Consider the following 12,790-nt stretch of genomic DNA (forward strand, 5'->3'; position numbering starts at 1 on the left):
AATAAGAGTGTTTTCACACTCGTTGTTTGGCTTATAGATGGCGCTGACTGTCACTCCTACTTCTAAATTCACATATAAACCCAAAAAAAGTAGATGGAGGGACAGCCGCTGGATAGCTCAGTGGTTAGAGCATCGAACGCGTTATTCGAAGGTCGTAGGTTCGGTTCCTGCTCACAGCTGGTAATTTTTTCATCCACTTTTCTTTCTTCTTTCTTCTTATTTACATTCCATTGGTTCTAATAACTTCCCCTGTATATTCCTTGGCATTAGTGTCTGTTATAGCTCATTAATATTGTGTTAAACCACCTAAAATACGCGCCCTTAGGTATACACTTCTCTCCCTTATTTCATTGAAGGAGGGTCTCGTACTGGCAGACTTGGTGTGTTTAGGTTGTATAGGAGGGACAATTAATCAGCTGCCCGCTCATAATAGGTTCACGTGCTACGGGACGCCAAAACATGCGAATAAGAGTGTTTTCACACTCGTTGTTTGGCTTATAGATGGCGATGACTGTCACTCCTACTTCTAAATTCACATAAAAACCCCAAAAAAAGTGGATGGAGGGACGGCCGCTGTGATAGCTCAGTGGTTAGAGCATCGAACGCGTTATTCGAAGGTCGTAGGTTCAATTCCTGCTCACAGCTGGTAATTTTTTCATCCACTTTTCTTTCTTCTTTCTTCTTATTTACAATCGATTGGTTCTAATAACTTCCCCTGTACATTCCTTGCCATTACTGTCTGTTATATCTCATTAATATTGTGTTAAACCACGGAAATACGAGCCCTTAGGTATACACTTCTCTCCCTTATTTTATTGAACGAAGGTCTCGTACTGGCAGATTTGGTGTGTTTAGGTTGTATAAGAGGGACAATTATTCAGCTGCCCGCTCATAATAAGTTCACGTGCTACGTGACGCCAAAACATGCGAATAAGAGTGTTTTCACACTCGTTGTTTGGCTTATAGATGGCGCTGACTGTCACTCCTACTTCTAAATTCACATATAAACCCCCCAAAAAAGTGGATGGAGGGACGGCCGCTGTGATAGCTCAGTGGTTAGAGCATCGAACGCATTATTCGAAGGTCGTAGGTTCGATTCCTGCTCACAGCTGGTAATTTTTTCATCCACTTTTCTTTCTTCTTTCTTCTTATTTACATTCCATTGGTTCTAGTAACTTCCCCTGTACATTCCTTGGCATTACTGTCTGTTATATCTCATTAATATTGTGTTAAACCACGGAAATACGAGCCCTTAGGTATACACTTCTCTCCCCTATTTCATTGAATGAGGGTCTCGTACTGGCAGACTTGGTGTGTTTAGGTTGTATAAGAGGGACAATTAATCAGCTGCCCGCTCATAATAAGTTCACGTGCTACGTGACGCCAAAACATGCGAATAAGAGTGTTTTCACACTCGTTGTTTGGCTTATAGATGGCGCTGACTGTCACTCCTACTTTTAAATTCACATATAAACCTCAAAAAAAAAAGTGAATGGAGGGACGGCCGCTGTGATAGCTTAGTGGTTAGAGCATCGAACGCGTTATTCGAAGGTCGTAGGTTCGATTCCTGCTCAAAGCTGGTAATTTTTTCATCCAATTTTCTTTCTTCTTTCTTCTTATTTACATTCCATTGGTTCTAATAACTTCCCCTGTACATTCCTTGGCATTACTGTCTGTTATATCTGATTAATATTGTGTTGAACCACGGAAATACGAGCCCTTAGGTATACACTTCTCTCCCTTATTTCATTGAACGAGGGTCTCGTACTGGCAGACTTGGTGTGTTTAGGTTGTCTAAGAGGGACAATTAACCAGCTGCCCGCTCATAATAAATTCACGTGCTACGTGACGCCAAAACATGCGAATAAGAGTGTTTTCACACTCGTTGTTTGGCCTATAGATGGCGCTGACTGTCACTCCTACTTCTAAATTCACATATAGACCCCCAAAAAAGGTGGATGGAGGGACGGCCGCTGTGTTAGCTCAGTGGTTAGAGCATCGAACGCGTTATTCGAAGGTCGTAGGTTCGATTCCTGCTCACAGCTGGTAATTTTTTCATCCACTTTTCTTTCTTCTTTCTCCTTATTTACATTCCTTTGGTTCTAATAACTTCCCCTGTACATTTCTTGGCATTACTTTCTGTTAAATCTCATTAATATTGTGTTAAAGCACGGAAATACGAGCCCTTAGGTATACACTTCTCTCCTTATTTCATTGAATGAGGGTCTCGTACTGGCAGACTTGGTGTGTTTAGGTTGTATAAGAGGGACAATTAATCAGCTGCCCGCTCATAATAAGTTCACGTGCTACGTGACGCCAAAACATGCGAATAAGACTGTTTTCACACTCGTTGTTTCGCTTATAGATGGCGCTGACTGTCACTCCTACTTCTAAATTCTCATATAGACACCCAAAAAAAGCGGATGGAGGGACGGCCGCTGTGATAGCTCAGTGGTTAGAGCATCGAACGCGTTATTCGAAGGTCGTAGGTTCGATTCCTGCTCACAGCTGGTAATTTTTTTATCCACTTTTCTTTCTTCTTTCTTCCTATTTACATTCCATTGGTTCTAATAACTTCCCCTGTACATTCCTTGGCATTACTGTCTGTTATATCTGATTAATATTGTGTTAAACCACGGAAATACGAGCCCATAGGTATACACTTCTCTCCCTTATTTCATTGAACGAGGGTCTCGTTCTGGCAGACTTGGTGTGTTTAGGTTGTATAAGAGGGACAATCAATCAGCTGCCCGCTCATAATAAGTTCACGTGCTACGTGACGCCAAAACATGCGAATAAGAGTGTTTTCACACTCGTAGTTTGGCTTATAGATGGCGCTGACTGTCACTCCTACTTCTAAATTCACATATAAACCCCCAAAAAAAGTGGATGGAGGGACGGCCGCTGTGATAGCTCAGTGGTTAGAGCATCGAACGCGTTATTCGAAGGTCGTAGGTTCGATTCCTGCTCACAGCTGGTAATTTTTTCATCCACTTTTCTTTCTTCTTTCTTCTTATTTACATTCCATTGGTTCTAATAACTTCCCCTGTACATTCCTTGGCATTACTGTCTGTTATATCTCATTAATATTGTGTTAAACCACGGAAATACGAGCCCTTAGGTATACACTTCTCTCCCTTATTTCATTGAACGAGGGTCTCGTACTGGCAGACTTGGTGTGTTTAGGTTGTATAGGAGGGACAATTAATCAGCTGCCCGCTCTTAATAAGTTAACGTGCTACGTGACGCCAAAACATGCGAATAAGAGTGTTTTCACACTCGTTCTTTGGCTTATAGATGGCGCTGACTGTCACTCCTACTTCTAAATTCACATATAAACCCCCTCCAAAAAAGTGGATGGAGGGACGGCCGCTGCGATAGCTCAGTGGTTAGAGCATCGAACGCGTTATTCGAAGGTCGAAGATTCGATTCCTGCTCACAGCTTGTAATTTTTTCATCAACTTTTCTTTCTTCTTTCTTCTTATTTACATTCCATTGGTTCTAATAACTTCCCCTGTACATTCCTTGGCATTACTGTCTGTTATATCTCATTAATATTGTGTTAAACCACGGAAATACGAGCCCTTAGGTATACACTTCTCTCCCTTATTTTATTGAACGAAGGTCTCGTACTGGCAGACTTGGTGTGTTTAGGTTGTATAAGAGGGACAATTATTCAGCTGCCCGCTCATAATAAGTTCACGTGCTGCGTGACGCCAAAACATGCGAATAAGAGTGTTTTCACACTCGTTGTTTGGCTTATAGATGGCGCTGACTGTCACTCTTACTTCTAAATTCACATAACAACCCCCCAAAAAAGTGGATGGAGGGACGGCTGCTGTGATAGCTCAGTGGTTACAGCATCGAACGCGTTATTCGAAGGTCGTAGGTTCGATTTCCGCTCACAGCTGGTAATTTTTTCATCCACTTTTCTTTCTTCTTTCTTCTTATTTACATTCCATTGGTTCTAATAACTTCCCCTGTACATTCCTTGGCATTACTGTCTGTTATATCTCATTAATATTGTGTTAAACCACGGAAATACGAGCCCTTAGGTATACACTTCTCTCCCTTATTTCATTGAACGAGTGTCTTGTACTGGCAGACTTGGTGTGTTTAGGTTGTATAAGAGGGACAATTAATCAGCTGCCCGCTCATAATAAGTTAACGTGCTACGTGACGCCAAAACATGCGAATAAGAGTGTTTTCACACTCGTTGTTTGGCTTATAGATGGCGCTGACTGTCACTCCTACTTCTAAATTCACATATAAACCCAAAAAAAGTAGATGGAGGGACAGCCGCTGGATAGCTCAGTGGTTAGAGCATCGAACGCGTTATTCGAAGGTCGTAGGTTCGATTCCTGCTCACAGCTGGTAATTTTTTCATCCACTTTTCTTCTTTCTTCTTATTTACATTCCATTGGTTCTAATAACTTCCCCTGTATATTCCTTGGCATTACTGTCTGTTATAGCTCATTAATATTGTGTTAAACCACGGAAATACGCGCCCTTAGGTATACACTTCTCTCCCTTATTTCATTGAAGGAGGGCCTCGTACTGGCAGACTTGGTGTGTTTAGGTTGTATAGGAGGGACAATTAATCAGCTGCCCGCTCATAATAAGTTCACGTGCTACGGGACGCCAAAACATGCGAATAAGAGTGTTTTCACACTCGTTGTTTGGCTTATAGATGGCGCTGACTGTCACTCCTACTTCTAAATTCACATAAAACCCCAAAAAAAGTGGATGGAGGGACGGCCGCTGTGATAGCTCAGTGGTTAGAGCATCGAACGCGTTATTCGAAGGTCGTAGGTTCAATTCCTGCTCACAGCTGGTAATTTTTTCATCCACTTTTCTTTCTTCTTTCTTCTTATTTACAATCGATTGGTTCTAATAACTTCCCCTGTACATTCCTTGGCATTACTGTCTGTTATATCTCATTAATATTGCTACCTGTAGGCTGCCACAAACCATAGTGCGAATGCGCGTGTGCGCCCGACGAAGAAGATGAGGCTCGCTGGCTGCTCGAGCTCGGAGCCAGACTGGCCAGTGCTGCAACCGCTCTTGCAAATATATTTTTCGAATATATTCGCAATACTTTGTCTCGTTACTCACGTAACATATTTGGTGGAGGTGGAACGATCCCCGTCCTCACCACGCAGCTCCGCAGTGGCCGCATCCTCCAGCTTCCCGCCATGGCTTCCAGTGACAACGCGTCCGCTTCATCATCTGCGGCTTCTCCGACAACCTTTGTCGCCGTCCAAACACCACGTGATCCCGGGACATTTTCTGCGCAACCTGGCCTCGACGTCGACAAATGGCTTCGCCTTTATGAACGGGTCAGTCAAACTCACCGTTGGGACCCTACCATGATGCTCGCTAATGTTCTCTTCTACTTGGACGGAACCCCGCGTGTCTGGTACGAGACAAATGAGTCCGAACTCACCAGCTGGGACACGTTCAAGGAGAAGCTACGTGACATCTTTGGGGACCCGACCGGTCGCCACGCAGCTGCACGACAGGAGCTGGCTACCCGTGTCCAGTCGCCAACTGAATCGTATGTGTCATACATCCAAGAAGTTCTCGCTCTTTGCCGAAAAGTGGACGAGGCGATGTCTGAGGCTGAAAAGGTTGGACACGTTTTGAAGGGGATCGCGGACGACGCCTTCAATTTGCTGGTGTACACTAACGTCTCGACCATCGACCGTGTAATTCAAGAATGCCGCCGTTTCGAAACAGCAAAAAGCCGTCGGGTGCGCCCTCCTTTTTCTCGGTTGCCAAACACGGCGGCTACGTCCACCTGCTCCGATTCTACCGTCACACCGCCCTTTGAGCAGAGTGTAACGCGTATCGTTCGACGGGAACTTGAAGCAGCAAGTCCAGCGCCGCTTCAGCCCACTTCTTTCGAACATACGATACCGACAACCCCCGCGATCTCCGTTATTCAGGCGGTCGTACGACAAGAATTTGCCAACCGCGGGTTCCCTGATGCTTGCCCCATCTCTTGCCCCTCCTCCAGACCAATTCCCATTAATGCACCTCGACGTGACCCATTTGTTGCTCCACGATCTCGCAACCCGGCGGAATGGCGAACTCCTGACGACAAACCGATCTGCTTCCGGTGCCACCGCGTTGGACATGTCTCCCGCTACTGCCGTGCCTCCTGGACGCCGCCACATAGGAGCCAGTTTTTCGCACCTTATAGCCCATATGAAGATCTTCGCCGGTATTCGTCCAGCCGTACCGCCCCTGCTTTCGACACGTCTAACAGCCGCCTTCCTGCTCGTTCTCCGTCCCCTCAACGCCGTCGTTCCCCGTCGCCCCAGCCACGCCGCCATCACTCGCCGCCTAACTTTTCATCGTACCCGACGGAAAACTAGACAGTGCAGCCCCTGGAGGTAGTGCTGCATCATCCCTGTCTGAACCAAACCCTCCATTGACGCTTCATACGAACAAAAATCTTGTCGATGTACACGTGGACGGTATTTCTCTGTCGGCACTAGTCGATACTGGCGCTCATGTGTCCATAATCAGCGTTCATCTTTGTCGCCGCTTAAGAAAAGTACTCACGCCCCCTGCTACCGAAGCTGTACGTGTGGCCGATGGCGGCACTGTTCCTGTCATTGGCATGTGTACGGCTCGCATACGCATCGCCGACCGTTACATCCCTGTTCTATTCACGGTGCTCCAGAACTGTCCTCATGACCTCATCTTAGGGATGGACTTCCTGTCGACCCATTCTGCTCTGATCGACTGTTCCGCTGGTACTCTTTGCTTAGACCTTCCTCTTCAGCCGGATATTCACCCTGAACCTCAACACGGCCTTTCTGCCACAGACTTCCTCCGCTTACCGCCTAAAGCCCTCACATTCACCGAATTCGCCACGACCTCACCCGTATTGGATGGGAATTACATCGTCACGCCGATTCCTGATGTCCTACTGGCACGTGACGTCACCGTCCCTCACTGCATCGTAACTGTAGCCTCCAACCGGACCCGTCTACCCGTCATAAATTTCGGCTTCACAAAGCAAGTCCTCCCTGAAGGCATCCTAATTGCCACGTTGCGGTCCTTAGCCGATGATCACGTCACCACTTTCGCAGCCGACGCATGCCCCAATTTTCCTTGTCGCCCACTCGATGCCACATGCCTCGACATGTCAATACGTCCCATGATCGACCCTGACCTTCCCCCAGCGCAATCAGCCGCTCTCGCACGCCTTCTAGCTTCCTACCGTGACATCTTCGACCTTGACGACCGCCCACTCGGCCAAACTTCTCTTGTAAAGCACCGCATCAACACCGGTGATGCTGCTCCCATTCACCGTCGACCGTATCGCGTGTCCGCGTCGGAGCGCCAGATTATTCAAGCTGAAGTGAATAAGATCTTAACTAAAGGCATTATTGAGCCCTCATCAAGCCCATGGGCGTCACCCGTCGTCCTGGTTAAAAAGAAGGACAACACATGGCGTTTTTGCATCGATTACCGGCATCTAAATCGAATCACCAAAAAGGACGTGTATCCTTTACCACGTATTGATGACGCCCTCGATTGTCTCCACGGCGCACGCTACTTTTCATCCATCGACCTTCGTTCTGGTTATTGGCAGATTGCCGTAGACGAGAAAGACCAAGAAAAGACCGCCTTCATCACTCCAGATGGCCTATACCAATTCAAGGTTATGCCCTTCGGCCTATGCAATGCCCCGCCACGTTCGAACGTATGATGGACTCTCTGCTACACGGGTTCAAATGGTCAACATGCCTGTGTTACCTAGACGACGTCCTCGTATTTGCACCTACGTTCGAGACCCACCTTGAGCGTCTGTCGGCCATTCTCGACGTCTTCCGCAAAGCTGGCCTCCAGTTGAACTCCTCGAAGTGTCACTTCGGCCGCCGACAGATTACCGTGCTGGGCCACCTTGTCGATGCTTCTGGTGTGAGACCGGACCCTGAGAAAATTCGGGCCGTCACGAATTTCCCAGTACCCCAATCCGCCAAAGATGTCCGGAGCTTTGTGGGACTTTGCTCCTACTTTAGGCGGTTCGTGAAAGATTTTGCGGCAATCGCCCAACCACTTACCGATCTTTTGAAGAAAGGCGTTCCATTTTCGTGGGGGTCCACTCAAGCTGCCGCCTTCTCTCACCTCATAACACTTTTGACGACGCCCCCTATCCTCGCCCACTTTGACCCATCTGCCCGAACTGAGGTCCGAACTGATGCCAGTGGTCACGGTATCGGAGCCGTTCTCGCCCAATGCCAACAGGGACACGACCGCGTTATCGCGTATGCTAGCCGCCTCCTTACACCTGCAGAGCGTAACTATTCGATCACAGAGCGAGAATGCCTTGCTCTTGTCTGGGCGGTCTCAAAATTCCGTCCATATTTATATGGCACTCACTTTTCCGTCGTCACCGACCACCACGCGCTCTGCTGGCTTTCATCCTTAAGAGATCCTACAGGTCGACTTGGTCGCTGGGCTCTGCGACTGCAAGAATACACCTTTTCTGTGATATACAAGTCTGGACGCCTGCACCAGGACGCCGATTGCCTTTCTCGCTATCCAGTTGACCCATCGGCCACCATACCTGACAACGACGCCTGCGTGTGCTCCGTTTCTCAACTGAACCACATAGCCGACGAGCAACGCCGTGATGCAGCCCTACGAGCTATCATTGAGCGCCTCGACTCCTCCCCATCGAACCGATCCTATCGCTCGTTCGTACTCCAGAATGGCACATTATACCGGCATAACTTCCATCCAGACGGCCCATCCCTGCTGCTTGCCATACCCAAACACCTCCGCTTGGCTGTACTCCACGAACTTCATGACGTTCCTACTGCCGGTCACCTGGGTGTGTCCCGCACATACGACCGGATTCGCCGTCGCTTCTATTGGCCAGGTCTGGCACGGTCCGTCAGAAGATACGTCGCGGCGTGTGAGGAATGTCAGCGCCGCAAAACACCATCGACGCTTCCGGCTGGGCGCCTTCAACCACTCGATATTTCTACTGAACCTTTCTTTCGCGTCGGCTTGGACTTACTCGGCCCTTTTCCTCTGTCTTCTGCTGGCAACAGGTGGATAGCTGTGGCCACAGACTACGCCACACGCTACGCAATCACACGCGCCCTTCCAACAAGTTGCGCCACTGACGTCGCCGATTTTCTTCTACACGACGTGATCTTGCAACATGGTGCTCCACGCCAGCTGCTCACGGACCGAGGCCGCACATTTCTATCGAAAGTCATAGCGGACATTCTACGCTCTTGTGCAACACGCCACAAGCTCACTACGTCGTACCATCCGCAAACAAATGGCCTCACAGAACGCCTGAACCGAACCCTAACTGACATGCTTGCAAAGTACGTTTCCTCAGATCACTCTGACTGGGACATCGCTTTACCATACGTGACATTTGCCTACAATTCTTCGCGCCACGACACGGCTGGTTACTCCCCTTTTTTCTTGCTGTTCGGCCGCGAACCCACATTACCCCTCGATACGACGATTCCGTTACCAGCAGCTCCAACTTCACAATATGCTCTGGACGCCATCAGCCGGGCCGCCCACGCACGCGAAACCGCTCGTGCTCGCCTTCTGACCTCCCAAGCAAACCAACGGCGTCGGTACGACCAACGACACCGCGATGTGCACTTTTCGCCCGGTTCGTTGGTTCTGCTGTGGTCTCCGACCAGGCACGTTGGCCTGTCTGACAAGCTGCTCTCTCGGTACACAGGGCCCTACAGAGTGCTTCGTGAGGTGACTCCCGTCACTTATGAAATCACTCCTGCTGCCTCGCCGTCTTCATCCACCCCTAGGGCCAGCGACATCGTACACGTCGCACGCCTGAAGCAGTACCACTCGCCCAATGATCTTGACATCTAGATGCGCCGAGACGGCGCCTTTGCCGACGGGGGTTATATGCTACCTGTAGGCTGCCACAAACCATAGTGCGAATGCGCGTGTGCGCCCGACGAAGAAGATGAGGCTCGCTGGCTGCTCGAGCTCGGAGCCAGACTGGCCAGTGCTGCAACCGCTCTTGCAAATATATTTTTCGAATATATTCGCAATACTTTGTCTCGTTACTCACGTAACAATATTGTGTTAAACCACGGAAATACGAGCCCTTAGGTATACACTTCTCTCCCTTATTTTATTGAACGAAGGTCTCGTACTGGCAGATTTGGTGTGTTTAGGTTGTATAAGAGGGACAATTATTCAGCTGCCCGCTCATAATAAGTTCACGTGCTACGTGACGCCAAAACATGCGAATTAGAGTGTTTTCACACTCGTTGTTTGGCTTATAGATGGCGCTGACTGTCACACCTACTTCTAAATTCACATATAAACCCCCCAAAAAAGTGGATGGAGGGACGGCCGCTGTGATAGCTCAGTGGTTAGAGCATCGAACGCATTATTCGAAGGTCGTACGTTCGATTCCTGCTCACAGCTGGTAATTTTTTCATCCACTTTTCTTTCTTCTTTATTCTTATTTACATTCCATTGGTTCTAATAACTTCCCGTGTACATTCCTTGGCATTACTGTCTGTTATATCTCATTAATATTGTGTTAAACCACGGAAATACGAGCCCTTAGGTATACACTTCTCTCCCTTATTTCATTGAACGAGGGTCTCGTACTGGCAGACTTGGTGTGTTTAAGTTGTATAAGAGGGACAATTAATCAGCTGCCCGCTCATAATAAGTTCACGTGCTACGTGACGCCAAAACATGCGAATAAGAGTGTTTTCACACTCGTTGTTTGGCTTATAGATGGCGCTGACTGTCACTCCTACTTCTAAATTCACATATAAACCCCCCAAAAAAGTGAATGGAGGTACGGCCGCTGTGATAGCTCAGTGGTTAGAGCATCGAACGCGTTTCTCGAAGGTCGTAGGTTCGATTCCCGCTCACAGCTGGTAATTTTTTCATCCACTTTTCTTTCTTCTTTCTTCTTATTTACATTCCATTGGTTCTAATAACTTCCCCTGTACATTCCTTGGCATTACTGTCTGTTATATCTCATTATTATTGTGTTAAACCACGGAAATACGAGCCCTTAGGTATACACTTCTCTCCCTTATTTCATTGAACGAGGGTCTCGTACTGGCAGACTTGGTGTGTTTAGGTTGTATAAGAGGGACAATTAATCAGCTGCCCGCTCATAATAAGTTCACGTGCTATGTGACGCCAAAACATGCGAATAAGAGTGTTTTCACACTCGTTGTTTGGCTTATAGATGGCGCTGACTGTCAATCCTACTTTTAAATTCACATATAAACCTCAAAAAAAAGTGAATGGAGGGACGGCCGCTGTGATAGCTTAGTGGTTAGAGCATCGAACGCGTTATTCGAAGGTCGTAGGTTCGATTCCTGCTCAAAGCTGGTAATTTTTTCATCCAATTTTCTTTCTTCTTTCTTCTTATTTACATTCCATTGGTTCTAATAACTTCCTCCTGTACATTCCTTGGCATTACTGTCTGTTATATCTGATTAATATTGTGTTGAACCACGGAAATACGAGCCCTTAGGTATACACTTCTCTCCCTTATTTCATTGAACGAGGGTCTCGTACTGGCAGACTTGGTGTGTTTAGGTTGTCTAAGAGGGACAATTAACCAGCTGCCCGCTCATAATAAATTCACGTGCTACGTGACGCCAAAACATGCGAATAAGAGTGTTTTCACACTCGTTGTTTGGCCTATAGATGGCGCTGACTGTCACTCCTACTTCTAAATTCACATATAGACCCCCAAAAAAGGTGGATGGAGGGACGGCCGCTGTGTTAGCTCAGTGGTTAGAGCATCGAACGCGTTATTCGAAGGTCGTAGGTTCGATTCCTGCTCACAGCTGGTAATTTTTTCATCCACTTTTCTTTCTTCTTTCTGCTTATTTACATTCCTTTGGTTCTAATAACTTCCCCTGTACATTCCTTGGCATTACTTTCTGTTAAATCTCATTAATATTGTGTTAAAGCACGGAAATACGAGCCCTTAGGTATACACTTCTCTCCTTATTTCATTGAATGAGGGTCTCGTACTGGCAGACTTGGTGTGTTTAGGTTGTATAAGAGGGACAATTAATCAGCTGCCCGCTCATAATAAGTTCACGTGCTACGTGACGCCAAAACATGCGAATAAGAGTGTTTTCACACTCGTTGTTTGGCTTATAGATGGCGCTGACTGTCACTCCTACTTCTAAATTCACATATAAACCTCAAAAAAGTGGATGGAGGGACGGCCGCTGTGATAGCTCTGTGGTTAGAGCATCGAACGCGTTATTCGAAGGTCGTAGGTTCGATTCCTGCTCACAGCTGGTAATTTTTTCATCCACTTTTCTTTCTTCTGTCTTCTTATTTACATTTTATTGGTTCTAATAACTTCCCCTGTACATTCCTTGGCATTACTGTCTGTTATATCTCATTAATATTGTGTTAAACCACGGAAATACGAGCCCTTAGGTATACACTTCCCTCCCTTTTTTCATTGAACGAGGGTCTCGTACTCGCAGACTTGGTGTGTTTAGGTTGTGTAAGAGGGACAATTAATCAGCTGCCTGCTCATAATAAATTCACGTGCTACGTGACGCCAAAACATGCGAATAAGAGTGTTTTCACACTCGTTATTTGGCTTATAGATGGCGCTGACTGTTACTCCTACTTCTAAATTCACATATAAACCCCAAAAAAAGTGGATGGAGGGACGGCCGCTGTGATAGCTCAGTGGTTAGAGCATCGAACGCGTTATTCGAAGGTCGTAGGTTCGATTTCTGCTCACAGATGGTAATTTTTT

At 47.1% G+C, this 12,790-nt stretch overlaps 1 non-coding gene across 1 annotated transcript; it reads left to right on the forward strand.

Annotated features, from left to right (window-relative positions):
* The first annotated feature begins 1,038 nt into the window (after nucleotides 1-1,038).
* TRNAM-CAU (transfer RNA methionine (anticodon CAU)) lies at nucleotides 1,039-1,111 on the forward strand. The gene has a single exon. It is a non-coding gene; the product is annotated as a tRNA-Met (tRNA).
* Nucleotides 1,112-12,790: the final 11,679 nt, after the last annotated feature.

Source organism: Rhipicephalus microplus, chromosome 8 (genome assembly GCF_043290135.1).
Source record: "Rhipicephalus microplus isolate Deutch F79 chromosome 8, USDA_Rmic, whole genome shotgun sequence".
Classification (NCBI taxonomy): domain Eukaryota; kingdom Metazoa; phylum Arthropoda; class Arachnida; order Ixodida; family Ixodidae; genus Rhipicephalus; species Rhipicephalus microplus.